Here is a 19,246-nt window from a genome sequence, read left to right as displayed (position 1 = left end):
AAATTCGCATAATTGGGGGTGTGCATTCGATTTTGACCCTTATCGATAATTACATATCGATTATCGATTTGTACATATGCTTATCGTTATTGTTTCAATAAGGTTTCGATTTTTTCGATTTCGATTTATCGATTTTTGGGGTTTATCGATTCGGTTATCGATTACACCAATAAGAAAATTTCCGGGATCCCACGAAAAGTATATCGCTATAAATACGCCTAATTAATATGGACAAAAAGAAGCTAAAATAAGACGAACACCGTTTATAACATAAAAATTGTGTCAACAAGCACATGCAACGAAACTAAAGTAAGGGATCAAACGTATGTCACCAACACTCCAATGGTATAAAAAGAACATCATCATGGCTGAGTTTGCAGTTCGCGAGAGAGAGGGAGAAAGGTAAAAGCGGCGCTGAAAAATGAGTAGACGAAATAATAGGGCTAGGGACTGAGGGTAAAGGAAATGGTATTATAAAATAAGGGTATATTTGTCTTTTTAGTATATCTTATCGGTTTATCGATAAACCGATAATTGAAGAGGACAAAATCGAAATCGAAATCGAAATCGAAAACTCGAAAAATTTCAAAATCGAAAAAATAATTGATTCGATTTATCGATAAATCGATTCGAACGCGCACCCCAGCCATAATCCACGCCAAAACTTCGTTTAGCTCAAGAAATACTCCTCAAGCTCATTGTTCAGACAGAAGAATCCACTAGACCCATGATTTCAATTTATGTACTTTTTGGAGGAGGGAGAAATGAATCTGGAAAATCGCAGATACGTCCCTGAGCTGCACCAATTCAACCTTCTCCTCAACTGTTAAAAGCTTTTTTTCTGGTTTGTTCCCTATTCCTTTGTATTTTCACTCTCATTAATTTCTTTCCTGTAAGTCTCACTCACTTGGTCATAGAAATTCAATGAGGATCTCAATGACTTGATCAGATTTGAACTAAAATAAATCATATATAGAAATTCATTTAGGGTCTCTATAACTTTTCCTTGCTGTGTGTTTATTGGAAATAGTCTCTCTACATTCATTGTAGGGGTAATATCTGCATACACTCTATTCTTCTCGCAGAACACTTATGGGGTTATAATGGGTTTGCTGTTGTTGTTGATCTCTATAACTTGGAAAAGTCAAATATCTCATCCGGAATCATGCATGATCTTGTCATTAATTGGCCGATAAAATAATGAAGGAACTGAGGAGACCATCTTAATTTTGGTGTTGTTTCTATCAGAAAATGACTTGGTCAAATTTTGAAGTAACTACATATGGAGTAGTTAGATGACAGACTGAAACCATTAGTTTCCAGTTTACAACAGCTGTTGTTATCATAGGCGGACCTACGTGTATCGTAGGAGGGTCACCGGACCCGTAAACCTCAGAATTTTTTTTGCATATTATATGTATATACTGTATATATACCTTGAGAGTCTCTTTATATTTTGTTAGGCACCCTGAAACACAAAGGTCAAGTGGGGGCACTGGTCAAAACCGTGGCTTAGCTTTGCTTTTGTGTGGGATGTCTTGGGTTCGAATCACGATTGCCTCTCCTTCTTCCCGGCATCCGGCAAGACCCAACAACTACCGGTAAAGTCCACACCTCTGAGGTATATTAAAGATAGTGGTGCCCCCGCCATCTTTAAATCCTGGGTCCGCCTCTAGCTAGTTATCACATTATTTGCAATGAGAAGAGGAGCTATGTCTTCAGACATACCTAATCCCCTTGAAATGCTGCAGCGTATTACACAGAAATGGAATTCCTATGCTCATATTCCTACAACTCTGAAACGGATTGCAGAGGAATGTCATTCATTCCGTATGGTTTTAGACGGATATCATTTTTCAGAGGGATCTTGTTCCCTTGACACACTGCACGGGATTGAAGAGGACTGGGGCTCATTCCTTGAGTTCTCAGATGAGTATCTGTCAAAGTTATCTCATCTACGTGAAACTCTGACGCAAACCGAAGATGAATGCAGCTCATTCCATATATTTCTTTCAGAGGAATCTGATTCCCTTGACACTCTGCAGTACAAGATACGTCGTCTCCAAGACAATCTTTGGCGGACTGTAGAGGAATGCGGTTCTTTACTTATATTTTCAGAGAAATATTTGGAATATTTCCCCTTTGAAACTCTGCAGAGGATCAAAGATGAATGTGATTATCTCGATCGGGACCTCTTTGCATTTGATGAATTTAAGCTCCTTGAAAGGAATTTCAACTTCCTTAAAAGGGATTTCAAGTTTTTGGATATCATTCTCAACTTGCAGATCTTCAGAGTTCAATCAGATCTCTTAAGAGAAGTCCGAGATCTGTTTAAAGTTGCTGTAGCTGATCTCATCCAGGTCTACAGAAGACAAGGGATCCACCAATTTTATGGCCGTGTCTCCGAATTGCAAAATAAGTTTTGGCAGACTAAGTTGGAAATCAGAAAAGCTAAATACTCTTTTTCCGAAGTATCATATGAACTTTTAGACGACAACGATGCTACTCTTATTTTCAATTTTGTTTTGGAATTCATTGATACCGTGATAGAGAATCTCAGTGATCTACTGAAACTTGATAATCCAAGTTCACCCCTTCATGTTGGGGGACTCGTGGATCAAGTTGAAAAGGCTTTAAAGGAGTTGAAGTTCATTAGAAGTTTTTTCTGCTTTGTTTCAGACAGATGCGTAGAGCCTCGTGTCAAGTATTTATTCTTTTCTCATTCTTTAGAAGTAGCGTTGCACACAACAATGGTTACTTGGTTGTATCTTCCAAGAAATGAAAAGATCTATCGAGACTTTGCTGCAGATAAAGGGTATCCCTTGTTTTCTGATCTAATGCGGAAAAAAATTCAACATATTGGGCCAAGCATCTATATTGAAGTCCTCCAAGCTATAAAGTTAGTGCAGTCACAATGGTATCCTGTTATCCAAATTAAGTATGCGGTAGATTGTGAAGTTGGATTTTTGAGGCTCTCCTACACATTTTGGAGGAGCTACAAATTTCTGGTTATTGCATAGCAAAAAAAGTAACCCTTCAGGAGACACTCAACTTCTTGAGAACCAATCTCATAGATCTACCAACAACGGTGCTTGAATTTCATCTTCAAGATATAGACTCTGTGATTGCTGATGCAGGAATTCTGGTTTACTCTGTGTTTGTTGATGCAGAAATTCTGCTTTACTTATTAAACGAAAAGGAGTAGGGTGATCTTGATTTCCGAGTCAAAATTCATAATCTCCTAGCAATGATTTATCTCATCACAAGAAAGACATTTCTCCTTCAGTCCAACTTGCCTGGAATTGACAGAGTGGGCTCTGCTGATTTTATTTTAGACAACAGGGAGAAGTTTCTAAGCCTCTATTCAAATTCAGTTGATTCTGTCAAGAGCCAACTTCAGACAATTCAGCAAGAACTCAAGTGCTTTCAAGCTGTTGTAGAAACACAAGACATACTTCAACATTTTGTAACACATACAAATGGTTTGGTGTATGAAGTAGAATATGTTTTGGATGCTTGTAAGAAAAAAGATTTTCCTGATTGGTGTCTTTTTCTCTGGATCTTGAACATTGGAGAGGATATTAGAGTGCTCATGGCAGAGGTAGCAGAGGTTCCAGAAATTACTGCGTTTGACTTGGTATTGCATAACATCACAGATGCTGCCCCTACACATACTTCTTCGCGATTTGCCAGCAATCCAAGCACAAATGAAGAGATGGTGGGCTTCAAGGATGTGATGAACGATCTAAGAGTCAAACTAATCAAAGGATCAGTAAATCTTGATGTCGTTTCAATTGTTGGAATGCCTGGATTAGGCAAGACAACTCGGGCAAACGAACTATATTTTGATGAGTTAGTTGTCTCTTATTTTGATATCTGTGCTCACTGCTGTGTCTCTCAAGAATATAAACGGAAGGACTTGTTACTATCCCTTCTACGTGATGTTACTGATGATACAACAAAACTTGATAGAGAGGCTGAAAATGAATTAGCAGACAAGTTTCAGAAACTTTTAAAGCCCAAGAGATACCTTATCCTCGTTAATGATGTCTGGAAAATGAGTGCATGGGATGATTTACTGTCATGCTTCCCTAAAAATAACAAAGGAAGTAGAATTATTCTAACAACTCGGCATTATGAAGTTGCATCTTATGCTAAACACGTTAGTGATCCCCATAAGCTTCGATTTTTCAATATTGATGAAAGTTGGACGCTATTACAAAACAAGGTGTTCAACAAAGAAAGATGTCCCCTGGTCTTAGAGGTTGTCGGCAAAAGCATAGCACAAAAGTGTGGAGGGCTTCCTCTTTCAATGGTTCTGGTAGCAGGTATCCTCACTAGAATGAAGAAGGAAAAACATTGCTGGGAACAAGTATCAACAAATTTAAGTCCAAATATTCAGGCTCAATCGGAGGGCACACTAGATCTGAGTTATCAGAATCTACCACATTATTTGAAACCGTGTTTTATATATATGGGAGTATTTTCCAGAGGACAGAGAGATTCAAGTCTCAAAATTAACATGGTTGTGGATAGCTGAGGGTTTCATTAACACGCACATGGAGAAGCTTTCTGAGGATATAGCAAAATTTTACTTGGAAAATCTTATAGGGAGAAACCTAGTGATGGTTGCTAAAAAGAGCTCTGATTGAAGGATCAAGACATGTCGCATTCATGACCTGGTGCTTGAATTTTGCAGGAAGAAAGCGAAGTTGGAGAACTTTTTAGAAAGGATAAGGTAATAAAAAACATTAATTAATTTTATCTTTTCAATCTATAAGGCTTCTTCTAATTATACCTATTTCTCCATTAACAGGGACAGAGGTTCAGATCCTTCTCAATTTTTCCCTCCAATGTGTAATACTTCACGCCGCTTATACCTTTATTCTCAAAGTGAAAATCTTTCAAAATGGTGTTTATTTTTCTCTCATGTGAAATCTTTCCAGTTCAGGGAGGCTAGAAATATTGCATTCTCTTCAATAGACTGTGTTTCAAACACTTTTAAAAATTTCAAATTTCTAAGGGTATTAGACTTTGAACTCACCATGATTGATTCTATCCCACAAGAATTAACCCTTTTGAAGTATCTTGCTTTTCGGACTGCAGAAGATGAATTATCACTCCCGGACAATCTTCGTAACCTTGAAACATTGATAGTTCAAGGACTTAAGAGGACGAGTATCATTATCAGATACCATTTGGAAGATGGTTAAGTTGCGGCATCTTCACATCTATGATCGAGCATTCTTCACTTTGAACAGTGGAGAAAAATTCTCAGAATGCCAATCGACAATGGTTAATTTGCAAACTGTTTCCTGAGCATGTTTTTTTTTGTGTGGACAATGCCGATAAGATCTTGGAGAAGACACCAAATCTTCGGAAACTGAGATGTGAAGTTTCCAAATTTGATGGCTCGTTTCCTTCATTTAGCAATATTACAAATCTTGAAATGCTCAAGGTTTCTCCCGGCACTACATTGACTTGGATCAATCAGTTGAAGTTACCATCAAGCTTGAAGAAGTTGACACTGTCCAATTTTCACATACGTCTTACTGAAGTTGCAAACCATCCAAAACTCGAGGTACTCAAGGTTGTTAGGAGTTACCCTTAGCTCCAATGTATGGGAAGTGAATGATGAGCAGTTCCTTCAACTCAAATTCTTGAAACTAGAAAATCATTCTTTTTCAGAATGGGATGCCTCAGATAATGCCTTTCCATGCCTTGAACACTTGGTATTAAGAAGATGTCGACATCTTAAGGCGATTGCTTCTTATTTTGGGAATGTCTCCTCCCTGAAATTAGTTGAGATAATATCGTGCAATGAAGAACTTGTCAAGTCAGCCGAGGCCATCAGGGAAGAATTAGAGGGAATGTCGGGAAATTCTGGTTTCGAGCTCTTCATCCCCAAGCAGCAAAAAAACAGGTGTGGTGTTGATCTAGTGCAACTGAAGTTAAACATGTTTATTTGTACACTAGCTCATTGAGTATTCGCTTTGACACCCTGTTACACGAACTTACGTTTTACTTTGAAATGGTAGAACCGTAGAACTATCAATCAAATTATGATGATACTTTTGTTAAAGTTTGGCAAAATGCCAAAGTCCCACATTGGTTGGGAGTTAAGTTTGGAGGGGATTTTTCCCCTATAAAAGAAGGCCTAATGTTTAGGATTGAGACACACCTCTCATTTGCCTTCTCATCTGTTTAAGGCATTTGTATCTTCTCTCTTTAGTATTATTTCACTTGTATTTTTGGAGTGAAATAAAATATTGGTTGTGTCCGAGGAGTAAGCTAAATTAGCCGAACCTCGTAAATTCTGGTGTTCCCTTTATTGTTGCTTTATTGTCTTATTTATTATTTGGTGGCTGTCATAATTTTTGGTATAGTAGTTGTGACTTATTCACACTATATACATTTGGCTTCCGCAACAATTGGTATCAGAGCCAAGGTACTGTCTAAGTATGCTCTGTGGTTGCAGCATAGTCTGATCTTCCACATCAGAAAAGATTTATCTTGGTAACTGTGTCAAGATTCTGTCTTAGTATGCTCTGTGGTTGCAGCTTAGTCTGATCTTCCACACCAGAAAGGAAATAATCTTGATTTGTGTCGTCAGCTATTAAATAATATTTGTGTCAAAGATGGGAGACAATAAACAAGAAGAATCTACATCAAGTGTCAACAATACGTCATCATTGACATCTTCGCTTATGACAAGAATTGTGTCAAATGCGAAATTTGCGGTAGAAATTTTTGACGGGTCCGGACATTTTGGGATGTGGCAAGGCGAGGTTCTAGATGTCCTTTTTCAACAAGGGCTAGATCTGGCCATTGAAGAAAAGAAACCAGATGTTATTGGAGAAGAAGATTGGAGAATTATCAACCGTGTTGCTTGCGGTACCATTCGATCCTACCTTGCTAGAGAGCAGAAATATCCATACACAAAGGAAACTTCTGCAAGTAAATTATGGAAAGCACTGGAGGATAAATTTTTGAAGAAAAACAGTCAAAATAAATTGTACATGAAGAAGAGACTGTTTCACTTCACCTATGTTCCTGGTACCACGATGAATGAACATATCACCAGTTTCAATAAGTTGGTCACAGATTTGCAAAATATGGATACAACTTATGATGATGGTGACTTGGCCTTAATGTTGTTGGCGTCACTTCCTGATGAGTACGAGCACCTTGAAACTACTCTACTCCATGGAAATGACGAAATTTCTCTCAGAGAAGTTTGTTCAGCTTTGTACAGCTATGAACAAAGAAAGCGAGAAAAACAGAAGGGCGGAGAAGGAGAAGCACTGTTTGTGAGGGGTCGTCCTCAAAATCAAACGAGGACAAAGAAGGGAAGATCCAAGTCAAGATCCAGACCCAGCAAAGATGAATGTGCCTTTTGTCGAGAAAAAGGGCACTGGAAGAAAGACTGTCCGAAGTTGAAGAATAAGGCTTTACTATGGAAAGGCTATTATGGATTCAAATGTAGCTGATTGTGATGATTCAGACTTCTCATTAGTTACAACAGAGTCATCAACATCATCAGACATATGGTTGATGGACTCGGCTTGTAGCTATCATATGTGTCCCAACAGGGACTGGTTCGTGGAATTTCAAGAAGGAGAATATGGAGTCATCCACACAGCGGATAACAGCCCTCTTACCTCATATGGCATTGGTTCAATACGATTAAGGAACCATGATGGAATGATCAGAACATTGATAGATGTTCGATATGTACCGGATTTGAAGAAGAATCTCATCTCTGTGGGAGCCCTAGAATCAAAAGGGTTCAAAATCATTGCAGAAAATGGAGTGATGAGAGTATGCTCCGGTGCACTAGTGGTAATGAAGGCTAATCGGAAGAATAATAATATGTACCGCTATCGTGGCAGTACAGTTATTGGGACAGCGACAGTAACATCCAGTGACGACAAAGAGGCAGAAGCAACCAAGCTATGGCACATGCGCTTGGGACATGCTGGAGGAAAATCCTTGAAAACTCTATCAGATCAAGGATTGTTAAAAGGAGTAAAGGCTTGCAACTTGGAGTTTTGTGAGCATTGTGTCAAAGGGAAACAGACAAGGGTTAAATTTGGTACAGCGATCCATAATACTAAAGGCATTTTGGATTATGTACACTCTGATGTTTGGGGTCCTTCCAAAACACCTTCATTGGGTGGGAAGCACTATTTTGTAACCTTTGTTGATGATTTTTCTCGAAGAGTGTGGGTGTATACAATGAAAAACAAAGATGAAGTGCTGGGAATTTTTCTCAAATGGAAGACGATGGTGGAGAATCAAACAGGCAGGAGGATCAAGTGTATTCGCACAGACAATGGAGGTGAATACAAAAATGATCATTTCAATAAGGTCTGTGAAAATGATGGCATCGTCCGACACTTCACTGTTAGACATACACCACAACAGAATGGAGTGGCAGAACGTATGAACCGGACCTTGCTGGAGAAGGTACGGTGTATATTGTCCAATGCTGGCTTGGGCAAAGAATTTTGGGCTGAGGCAATTACATATGCATGCCACCTCATTAATCGTCTACCATCTGCTGCTATTGATGGCAAAACACCATTTGAAAAATGGTACGGAAAAACTGCTGTAGATTATAACTCTTTGCACGTGTTTGGCTCAACTGCATATTATCATGTGACGGAGTCAAAATTGGATCCAAGGGCAAAGAAGGCTATTTTTATGGGAATTACTTCTGGAGTCAAAGGATATCGCTTATGGTGTCCTATGACAAAGAAAGTAATATTCAGCAGAGATGTTACCTTTGATGAATTTGCTATGGTAAATAAGGTAACAGAAGATACCAAACAAAATGAAGGTGCTTCTAAGCAGGTGGAGTTTGAGGGAAAATTTATTTTTCCTACACAAGAAGCAGAGGAGGAAACAAATGAAGATTACCCTCTGGAAGGAGAGCCAGTAGAGGAGATTCCAACTCAGGAATCTCAACAACAACTTGAATCAATAGCAACCAGCAGGCCAAAAAGAACAATAACGAAACCTGTTCGTCTCATAGAGACGGTTGCTTGTGCAACCTCAATTGTAGCTGATGATGTTCCTACTACTTATAAAGACGCTGTCCAAAGTTCAGAAGAAGATAAGTGGAGGATTGCCATGAATGATGAAATACAGTCCCTTCATCAGAATCATACATGGAGATTGGCCAATCTCCCGAAGGGAAAGAAAGCAATTGGGTGCAAATGGGTATTTGCAAAGAAAGAAGGATTTCCTAACCAATTAGATGTTCGCTACAAAGCAAGATTGGTGGCCAAAGGATATGCTCAAAAGGAGGGAATTGATTACAATGAAGTGTTTTCTCCAGTTGTAAAACATTCCTCCATTAGAATTATGTTGGCTTTGGTAGCACAATTGGATTTGGAACTAGTTCAGATGGATGTAAAAACTGCGTTTTTACATGGAAACTTGGAGGAGGAAATCTATATGACTCAGCCAGAAGGATTCAAAGTTGCTGGAAAAGAAAATATGGTGTGCAAACTTGAAAAATCATTGTACGGATTGAAACAATCTTCTAGACAATGGTACAAGCGATTTGACGAGTTTATGTTGCGGCAAGGGTACAAGAGAAGCAAATACGATCATTGTGTGTATTTGCACAAGCTTAAAGATGGTTCCTTTGTATATCTTCTCCTATATGTTGATGATATGTTGATAGCTTCCAAGAATTTGGAAGAAATTGATAAGTTGAAGATTCAACTGAAGAAGGAGTTCGAGATGAAGGATTTGGGTGAGGCAAAGAAAATTCTTGGCATGGAGATAATTAGAGATAGACGTTCAAAGAAACTCTGTTTATCTCAAAAGGAATATTTGAAGAGAGTACTTCAACGTTTTGGCATAGATGACAAGACTAAGCCAGTTAGTACTCCACTTGCTTCCCATTTTAAGCTAAGTACTACTATGTCGCCAATGGATGAAGCTGAACGAGAGTATATGTCAAAGGTACCATACGCAAATGTTGTTGGTAGCTTGATGTATGCAATGGTTTGCACAAGGCCTGACATTTCACAAGCTGTTGGAGTTATTAGCAGATATATGCACAATCCAGGGAAGGAGCATTGGCAAGCTGTGAAGTGGATTCTACGGTATATTCATAATACTGTAGATGTCGGGTTAGTTTTTGAGCAGGAAGACAATCATTCTGTAGTTGGATATTGTGACTCAGATTTTGCGGGTGATATGGACAAACGAAGATCAACTACTGGTTATGTGTTTACTTTTGCAAAGGCACCAGTTAGTTGGAAGTCTACTTTGCAGTCAACAGTTGCTTTGTCTACAACAGAGGCAGAGTACATGGCTATTACAGATGCTGTGAAAGAGGCAATTTGGCTTCAAGGATTGCTAAAGGAGCTTGGTGTTGAACAAAAGGGTATCACAATTTTTTGTGATAGTCAAAGTGCTATTCAATTAGCGAAGAACCAAGTTTATCATGCAAGGACGAAGCACATTGATGTTCGGTATCATTTCGTACGAGAAATCATAGAAGAAGGTGGAGTCACGGTGAAGAAAATTCATACTACAGAGAATCCTGCTGATATGCTGACAAAGGTGGTGACTGCGGTCAAGTTTCAACATTGTTTGGATTTGATCAACATTGTTGAACACTGAAGATTGAAGATGAAGACACAACCAAAATTTGTTATTGAGAGAGAATTGAAAATGTGGAATTTTGCCAAGGTGGAGATTTGTTAAAGTTTGGCAAAATGCCAAAGTCCCACATTGGTTGGGAGTTAAGTTTGGAGGGGATTTTTCCCCTATAAAAGAAGGCCTAATGTTTAGGATTGAGACACACCTCTCATTTGCCTTCTCATCTGTTTAAGGCATTTGTATCTTCTCTCTTTAGTATTATTTCACTTGTATTTTTGGAGTGAAATAAAATATTGGTTGTGTCCGAGGAGTAAGCTAAATTAGCCGAACCTCGTAAATTCTGGTGTTCCCTTTATTGTTGCTTTATTGTCTTATTTATTATTTGGTGGCTGTCATAATTTTTGGTATAGTAGTTGTGACTTATTCACACTATATACATTTGGCTTCCGCAACAACTTTCAGCTCTACCTGTCAAAGGTAGAATAAATTTAAGAGTCCTTTTGTCAAATCTAAAACTAGGAAGCCCACGTTGCTATTAACTATTCTCTGCTCACGGCAGATCACAGATAATTTGATAATTTTATATAACGATATCCCAAATTAATCAACTTCATATATTCAATTCATGACAGAATACTGATGGTTGGAAGCTGAAATTCTAATGGTCATCTTTATAGTCCAGTCTTTCAAGAATAATGAATGTTTGTGTTTGTTATTATAGATAAAGAATAAGCAACTTCATTTCAACTCGAATTGAAATAGTATCAGTTTGTGCCATGAAGTTATGCTTTTTTTGAATGATCATATTTTCGTTTAAACCGTAACTTACGAGGTCGCCGCCTACTAATTTATTTATTTCCTTTACATATTTGAAGGAGTTTTATAAGCTGATCATGCAGTTGGTGAAACGGAGAAGCTTATATATTAGTTGAATTATTAGTGGTATCCTTACGGTATTCTGCAACTGATTTTAGTGCTTATTTAACATTCATGGATTGAATTTGTGTGAATGGGTGATAGATATTGTAATCTGTCAATTTGTCAATGTCAAGGTCTTTCACGGTATTTTTTATAATCGTCCATTATTCGTTTTCTTACGTGATTTATTTCTTCCTTATCATGTTGTGGCTAGTTTTGAGTTTCTTCAGACTCGAGTATTCACTAATAAAACCAAATCCATGTATAAGAGATTAGGTTCATTTAAATAAACATCAGAAAAGATACCAAATTACTATTCTTCCTTTATCTTTCTTCTTCCCACATTAATCAAATGAATGAATGCAATCACCAACCCAGATGTAGATGGCCCAGTTTAATAAGATGTTGCTTCTGTCTGGTTTCGAGGTCCAATTACAGGTACATCGTTGATCAATGCAACTGAAGTTAAATGTGTTTCTTTATACCCTAGCTTATTAAGTAATGGTTTCATCACCCTGTCTGAGCTTAAAACTTCTTCTTCAGTTGCACTCATTTACTCTTCAATGTGAAAAGGAAGAACTATTAATGAAATTGATGATGCGTTCAGCTTTACCAATCAAAAGTGGACTAAAGCAAATTCTTTCTAAATATAAAAACTAGGAAGCCGACATTGTTCATGACTGTTCCAAGGCAGATCACAGATAACTTTTAACGACGACATCCCAAATTAATTAGCTTCATATATTCAATTAGGCAAAGGACTGATGGTTGCAAGCTGAAATGCTGATATTCCATCCCCTGATCTTCATAGTCCACCCTTCGGGATAACTGAATGTATGTTATGATAGATAAAGAATAAAGGGCGGTGCACTAAGCTCCCGCTATGCGCGGGGTCTGGGGAAGGGCCGGACCACAAGAGTCTATTGTACGCAGCCTTACCCTGCATTTCTGCAAGAAGCACTAGATAAAGAATAAGAAACATTATTTGAAATGGGTGGTAAGACAACTTCCTCTGATATATGTGTTGGTATATTCCATTCATTTCGGTCCGGCAGCGGATACACGATACCTCGTATGTCATTGCAACAGACTTTGGTTTGTAATAGTCAGAGCAATAATCTTCCGGCATTAAAAACTTGCTCTTCAAGACAACCCAAGCGTGTGGGAATGGTAATTCGTCAACTTGGAACCACCCACAACTGCATTTTCTCTCTAAGAGGCAGACGGTGTAATGCCTTCCTTCATCGTTCACCATATGCAAGTATTCAGCCGATGGTACCACCTACATTTAAACATAGACCTATAAGTTTTAAACATTTTCAAAAAAAATCATTTATATACCAAAGAATAGACGTATTAATTACAATATCTATATACAATTAAAATATAATTTAAATATACAGCAGTATACTTTTATTTATCTTTCAGAATCATCATATATATTGAATTCAAACAAATATGTATTGAATACAAACATATATGTATATATAAAATACAAAGAAATACAGCTATATACAATGAAATACATTGAATACAATGGAATACATTCTATATGTAGGCTGGCAGAATATTAAAGATGATGACATCTTAACTGATGAATACAGTGATATACAGTAACTATCTGCTTATGAAATGCATATGGTTAGAAACAAAACCATTAAATTCAACTAACCATACAATGAGCATATGGACTGTATTTCGAATAGTAAAAATTGTATCAGAAATAAATACACCTTGTACTAGGGCTAAAAATTAAAATACACCTTTTTGTGTCATACTGTATGACATTAGAGTGTTACTCAGTGGTATCAACATGTTATCATGCTCAACCTGGGGACATTCTAGTGTTACATGGGCTTATAAACACAAGGCAGTTGGAATCTTCAAGCCTGGCTTTTGCCTTGCAAAGCCTGCTTAAAGCCAGCCCCAGCTACAATGTCGCTTTGAATTAAACTATCTCCTGCTACAACTTCTTTGTCAATTGTTGTTACGCATAAAGGATACACCCCGAATTCTCTGTTCATTTTTTTCAACTCTACATACACCCTATAACTCATGTCGTTATGTATTTCCATTGGCGTGTAAATTTCATCTACGTTGTATTCAATTTTGATTGACTTTGAGCGCAAATCTATGTCGAGTTGTTTAGAAATTTAAGCAACCAAATCATTGTACTACACATACTCCTTTCTTAGTATCACCTCAATCAAATAATCGACATAGTTGCTCTCACTGTCCCACTTGCCAGAATGACGCAGTAGCACGGTTAAACTTGTCATATGTATAATCGAATTATACCGATTTCTTTATATAATTATATGAAATCTGGAGTTTTATTGGTTGAAAATAGAAACACCCACGAACGATATCAACAGAAAAGGGAAGGATTAGAAACTCGGTGATTACTCTGTTTTGTTGTATTTATCGTCTGGAAAAAATATTCAGCATATTCGCGTCAAATACAGATTATGGGTGATGTAATTGAGTTAGTTGAGTTATATTAGGAGTCTATTATGTTAATTGATTCACTTTCCGTTTAAAAACAGCTGAATAGACCATGAATTGTGATATTTACGTTACTGTATTCACAAATACGTACACTTTAAAAAATCTGGAAACATAACTATAGGAAGTAATATAGTAAATGATAGCTACAACTAGCTAACAACCACTAAACAATAGTGGTGTGTGAAAATTTCTCTATAAAATAATTTCTGAGTATAAAAGGACAGGAGGCAATTGGAATACATACATCATAACTTGATAGTTGGCCTGACCAGTAGTAACTCGAGGGGTAGTAATCTTTTATAGCAAGCCCAAGGTTCAGCAGTAATCTTTTACCACATAACAATTCATTTTTACAAGTGTGGTGATCTTCATTAGACATATACTTAACTTGTTGCTTTAATATATTGATTATATTACTTCAAATGAACCCTGGGCTAGCTATAAAATGTTCCATAAATAGAGCATATAAGACTTAATTAATATACAACAAGTAGATATAGCGATGGATTACTAAAACCCGTGTCTAAACCCTTTCGGGCAAGTTTCAGCAATGGATTAGCTACAGAAAAATTAACTAAGAAACGGGTTTCGTATTTAATTTCTTGTCAATTTCATTGTAAATAAAAATTAAACTGACCGTTTAAAAGTTCTTGTCGTTAATCGCTAGTATATGTTGTAAGTCTTTTCCACAAAAAATTCTGTCGAAAAATTGTTGTTATTTTCTAAATATTCCATAAAATAAACTTCCCTGCCCGAATGGGAAGAGGGTCCACCAAATTACGGTAGGATGCCCTTTAACGCCAATAAAAATTTGCGCAAAAACTTTTACCGTGTTATATAAATATCACATTATGGTGGATGTCTACTCTTCTTCCATGATCTTGATCTCAAGTGCTTAATGACATATTCAATGACATATTTTGTATGTTTAATGACATATTACATGACATATTTTCTTCACTTTTTATACCTATATAAAGGCCTTGTAATAGATAGAAAAATACACACAATTGAAGAAGAAAATCTCTTCCTTCTCTCTATCTCTATTTCTTGTTCATGTTTTACTAAATTGCTTTTATTTCATAACACGTTATCAGCACGAGTCTCTAACCAATTGTATATATATCTACAAAATATTTCCTACATCCGGAAAGATTGCAATTAGAAGTCATACATATCATCTCATGGTTAGATGTAAAGAGAAACTACATATGGTAAGTAATGGAACGTAAGAAGGTATAATTATGTTATACTTGTCATCCTTTAATATCTCATATGCACACAACTTCGTACCATACATGTATTGCATAAGCACATATTAATATTACATCATTCATATCACATGAATGAAATAAAATTTTCGAAGTTCTATATGTGAAAATCATAGTAGCAATTAATTGTTGATATGAGGCATGTCATGGTAACCAAGGATATGTTATATAAGTTGTCTTATGCATATTTGTGTGTTAACTATCTTAAATCTGTCCTACCGCTTTTAACATTTTCTTTTACTTGGATGAATATTTTTTCCTTTTGGATTTTTGCACTTGCATATAGTAAAAAAAAAAGGAGAATAAAAAAATTGTCCTACTGATTAGAAGAATAAATCATCTTGAAGAAAACAAGAAATACTTCACATCTTTATCTAGGTTGATTAATTACTTCTTTGAAATTTGAAAAACAAATCAGCTACTGAGAAAGTATACTTCATAATTTATGGTCGTATCATTTGAAAGCAAACAATGATTAGTATAACTACTAGAAGAGGTATTTTCGAGTATCCATGACCTACTTGATGCTTGCTACTGACTTACCATTTTCAAGTATTTTATATGAATGATGTAGAAGCTACAACTGGTAAGTTGTTACCTATAATGTCACTTTTCAAGTAATATAAATGCTGAATTTATGTATTAGTACTATATATGTGTTGTTACCTATATGATATACTTTTGATAAATTTATTCACTAATTGCTTGGTTGAATTGAGTGAAGGAAAGTCATGGCGTTAAATCAAATCCAAGAGGTAGGGTATACCCCGAAAACAACAATATTTTTGAGAGAGAGTCAATAAATATTATGACAATGATTTTATAATCCATTTAAACTCTAATAGAATTTAGAAGAAATATTCTGACTACAAAAGGTTGTATTTCATATAGATGCTACAAATAATTAATAAAGTTTTACGCTGATTTGAGATTTGTACACTTATTTAAGAAAGCAAATTTGATTTGCTAAGTTGCAAATTAGTTGTGTATAACTTTCTTGGCATGTGTTTGAAATTAAGGCTTGAGAATGAACCTCAATATTGTTTAGCCTATTATGCCACTGATTGAGGGTAAGACATCGAGATGCTCCATAATGATAAGAGTTGGGTTCTAGTCCCAATTTATTATGGCCTAACATGTCTTTATATTGGTAAGACATTGGGTTTGAGTCCCACTATACCATATTGACGATATAATGATGACTAAAGAAAAATAATATATTTTTCATTAAAGGCATGAAGATTGTCCCACTTGATTTGCTCCATTCTTGAAGTGAATGTGGTAGCAGTGCATAATAAGTTTAAATGAAGACAAGTGGTTGAACAACGAACGTGGGCATTCCAAAGATCAAAATAATAACAATCATCACTATGATTATAAAAGGAGAACAATAAGGGTTCTCAAAATAGTCCTTCAAAATGTGAAGGCAATGTTTACCATCAAATTGGTATGAAAATAATAAGCACGTTCCTGATTATGATCCATTCCTTGAAAAGAATGTGACTTGTGATAAACATTGAGAATGCAAACCCATTCCTAAAGTTGAATGTGACAACATGTGATAAAAGCAATGAATAAAGACATGAATTCATGATTATATGAATACAACACAACTCACCTCTAAGGGAGGTTTGAGTGAAATAAAGAGAATAAATATTATTGTGTGGTTACATGAATATGTCATTGGTCGCGTACATGTGATACGCCAAATATTATTTTGTCATGCCTTATAAAAGTTATTAATGGCAAAATTAAAGCAAGAAATGATTTTGCTTATGATAATTCTGACCATGACAATTTATTATGATATAAGTTTCTCCGTGAAGGAGACATTTACCATATGAATGGTATGATAAAGATCTTGTAGTACAAAAGTTGTTAAGAGCTCCGAAAAAACTAATTTGTTACTATCCGGATGAATAAAATTATTCATGATATTGATATTGTAAAGTCTCAAAAGAAACTTTTTGAATTTCAAATGTGTAAGTCAAAGTGATTGGCCTATTGAGACTATAAATGAAAGGAAGATTGAATATCTTCATATTTCTATAATCATACCGGGTAAATATGAAAGATTACCCGATTTTCTTTCTATTTGTACTACACAAATATAAGCATGATGCTGGAATCATATGCCACAAGTAAACTAGAGGCTTACTAAAATAAATACTAGTTGGCATAACCGGTTGACCATCCCGGTTCAATTATGATGCGAAAAATTAATTAAGAATTATATTGACATATATTGAAGAATAGAAGATTCTTCAAGAATTCTCTTGTGCTGCTTATTCTCATGATATACCAGTTAAGGTTGGGATTGAATCCCTTGATTTATGGAACGAATAAAAGGTGATAAATATATGGGCCTAGTCACCTGCCATGTGGACCGTTTACTAATATATAATTTTTAATAGATGCATCTATTCTATGGTCACATGTGCATTTGTTATCAACTTGCAGTTTGGCTTTTGCAAGATTGCTTGCTCAAATTATTAGAGCACAATTCCAGAATATAAATGGTGATGATTTATCTTGATAATACTGGTTTAAATCCAAGTTGGTTTAGCAGAAATTGTATGCCTCCAATTATAGCTAAATCATTGGTTATGAGAACAAAACTCCAAAAAAAAAAATGAATTTTGGTATGAGATGTATTATTTAATATACAACAGCACTTGTACGCATCTAGCCAAGTTATGAAAATTTCTCCCTATCACAATCGGTTCAGGGTCAGAAACCAAATAATTTCTATATAGAAATATGGATGTGCTATATGATTTAATTATGCCACCATAATGCAAAGACATGGGTTCCCAAAGAAGGTTGGGAAATGTGTTGGTGATCCCAACATTAGGGGGAAAAATGGGCAGCTGAGAAAGTGATACGTCAAATGAATTATTATGAATACATATAAATCCTCGTACAAGAAAATATGAACTTGAAGTTCAAGTGATAATTCATTTACAAATTATTGTCCGACGCATTTGCTGACCCAAAGCTAAATGTCATATTTCAACTGCTAATGTTCCAAATAGAATAAAGTCCAGGGACAGAGTCTATGGCACGCATGAAGCGTAATAGACCAATTGGTTCCAAAGATAAAACTCCTTGAAGAAGGAGAGGGGCAAATGTTCAAGATGGTCATAATAAGGAGGCAAGTGCTCTAGATGAGCACCACGACATAACACTTCGTAAGACCTCATGTGAGAGGCTCAGGTACCTGAAAATAATGAGATAAAGATATCTCACTAAGTTATGTTTTTATTAGGTAATAATGGAACCGACGTAGAGTGATCATCGATGATATTGTTAACATAATGTCGCGTTCAATATTATTAATATTGACGAGGATCTTGAGCTCAAATCTGTCATGAAATTTGAACCGATAAATGATTGGCCAAATGAAAAATACGCAATAAAAATTGACTTCACTTGAAAAAATGTGAAGTTGGGCGGATAGTCCCAACACCTGAAAGTATAAAGCCAATGGAGGTATAAATGTGTTCTTGTGCAAAAAGTTCAAGTCGATAGACATAAAGACGACTTGTGACACAAGAAAATTAGTAAATATCCTCACATTGATTATATGGAGACACGTGTCTCTTATGGTGGATATAATCATTTCAGGTTTTAATCTGGCAATACATGAAAACTTGATATGCGTATAATGGAAATCATTGAAGGATTAAAATTGTTCTGAAGTATATTAATGTTTCCAAGAAATTTATTAAATAAAGCTTCAAAAATCCTTATACGGATTGAAACAATCAGGGCGCATGTGGTATAAACGCCTGTGTGAGTACCTATTGAAAGAATGATACAAGAATGATTCAATTTGTCCTTGTATCTTTATAAAAAGATCTGGATTTGAATTTGTTATAATCTCTGTGTATGTTGATGATTCAAATATCATTACAACTCCGAGA

The 19,246-nt window shown here is 36.0% G+C and overlaps 1 pseudogene; it reads left to right on the top strand.

The window, feature by feature from the left end:
* Positions 1-263: 263 nt before the first annotated feature.
* LOC107782787 (putative late blight resistance protein homolog R1B-23) lies at positions 264-6,869 on the top strand (annotated as a pseudogene).
* Positions 6,870-19,246: the final 12,377 nt, after the last annotated feature.

This window comes from Nicotiana tabacum, chromosome 11 (genome assembly GCF_000715075.1).
Source record: "Nicotiana tabacum cultivar K326 chromosome 11, ASM71507v2, whole genome shotgun sequence".
Classification (NCBI taxonomy): domain Eukaryota; kingdom Viridiplantae; phylum Streptophyta; class Magnoliopsida; order Solanales; family Solanaceae; genus Nicotiana; species Nicotiana tabacum.
The sequence above is the reverse complement of the archived record's forward strand: the minus strand, read 5'-3'. Positions and strand labels throughout refer to the sequence as shown.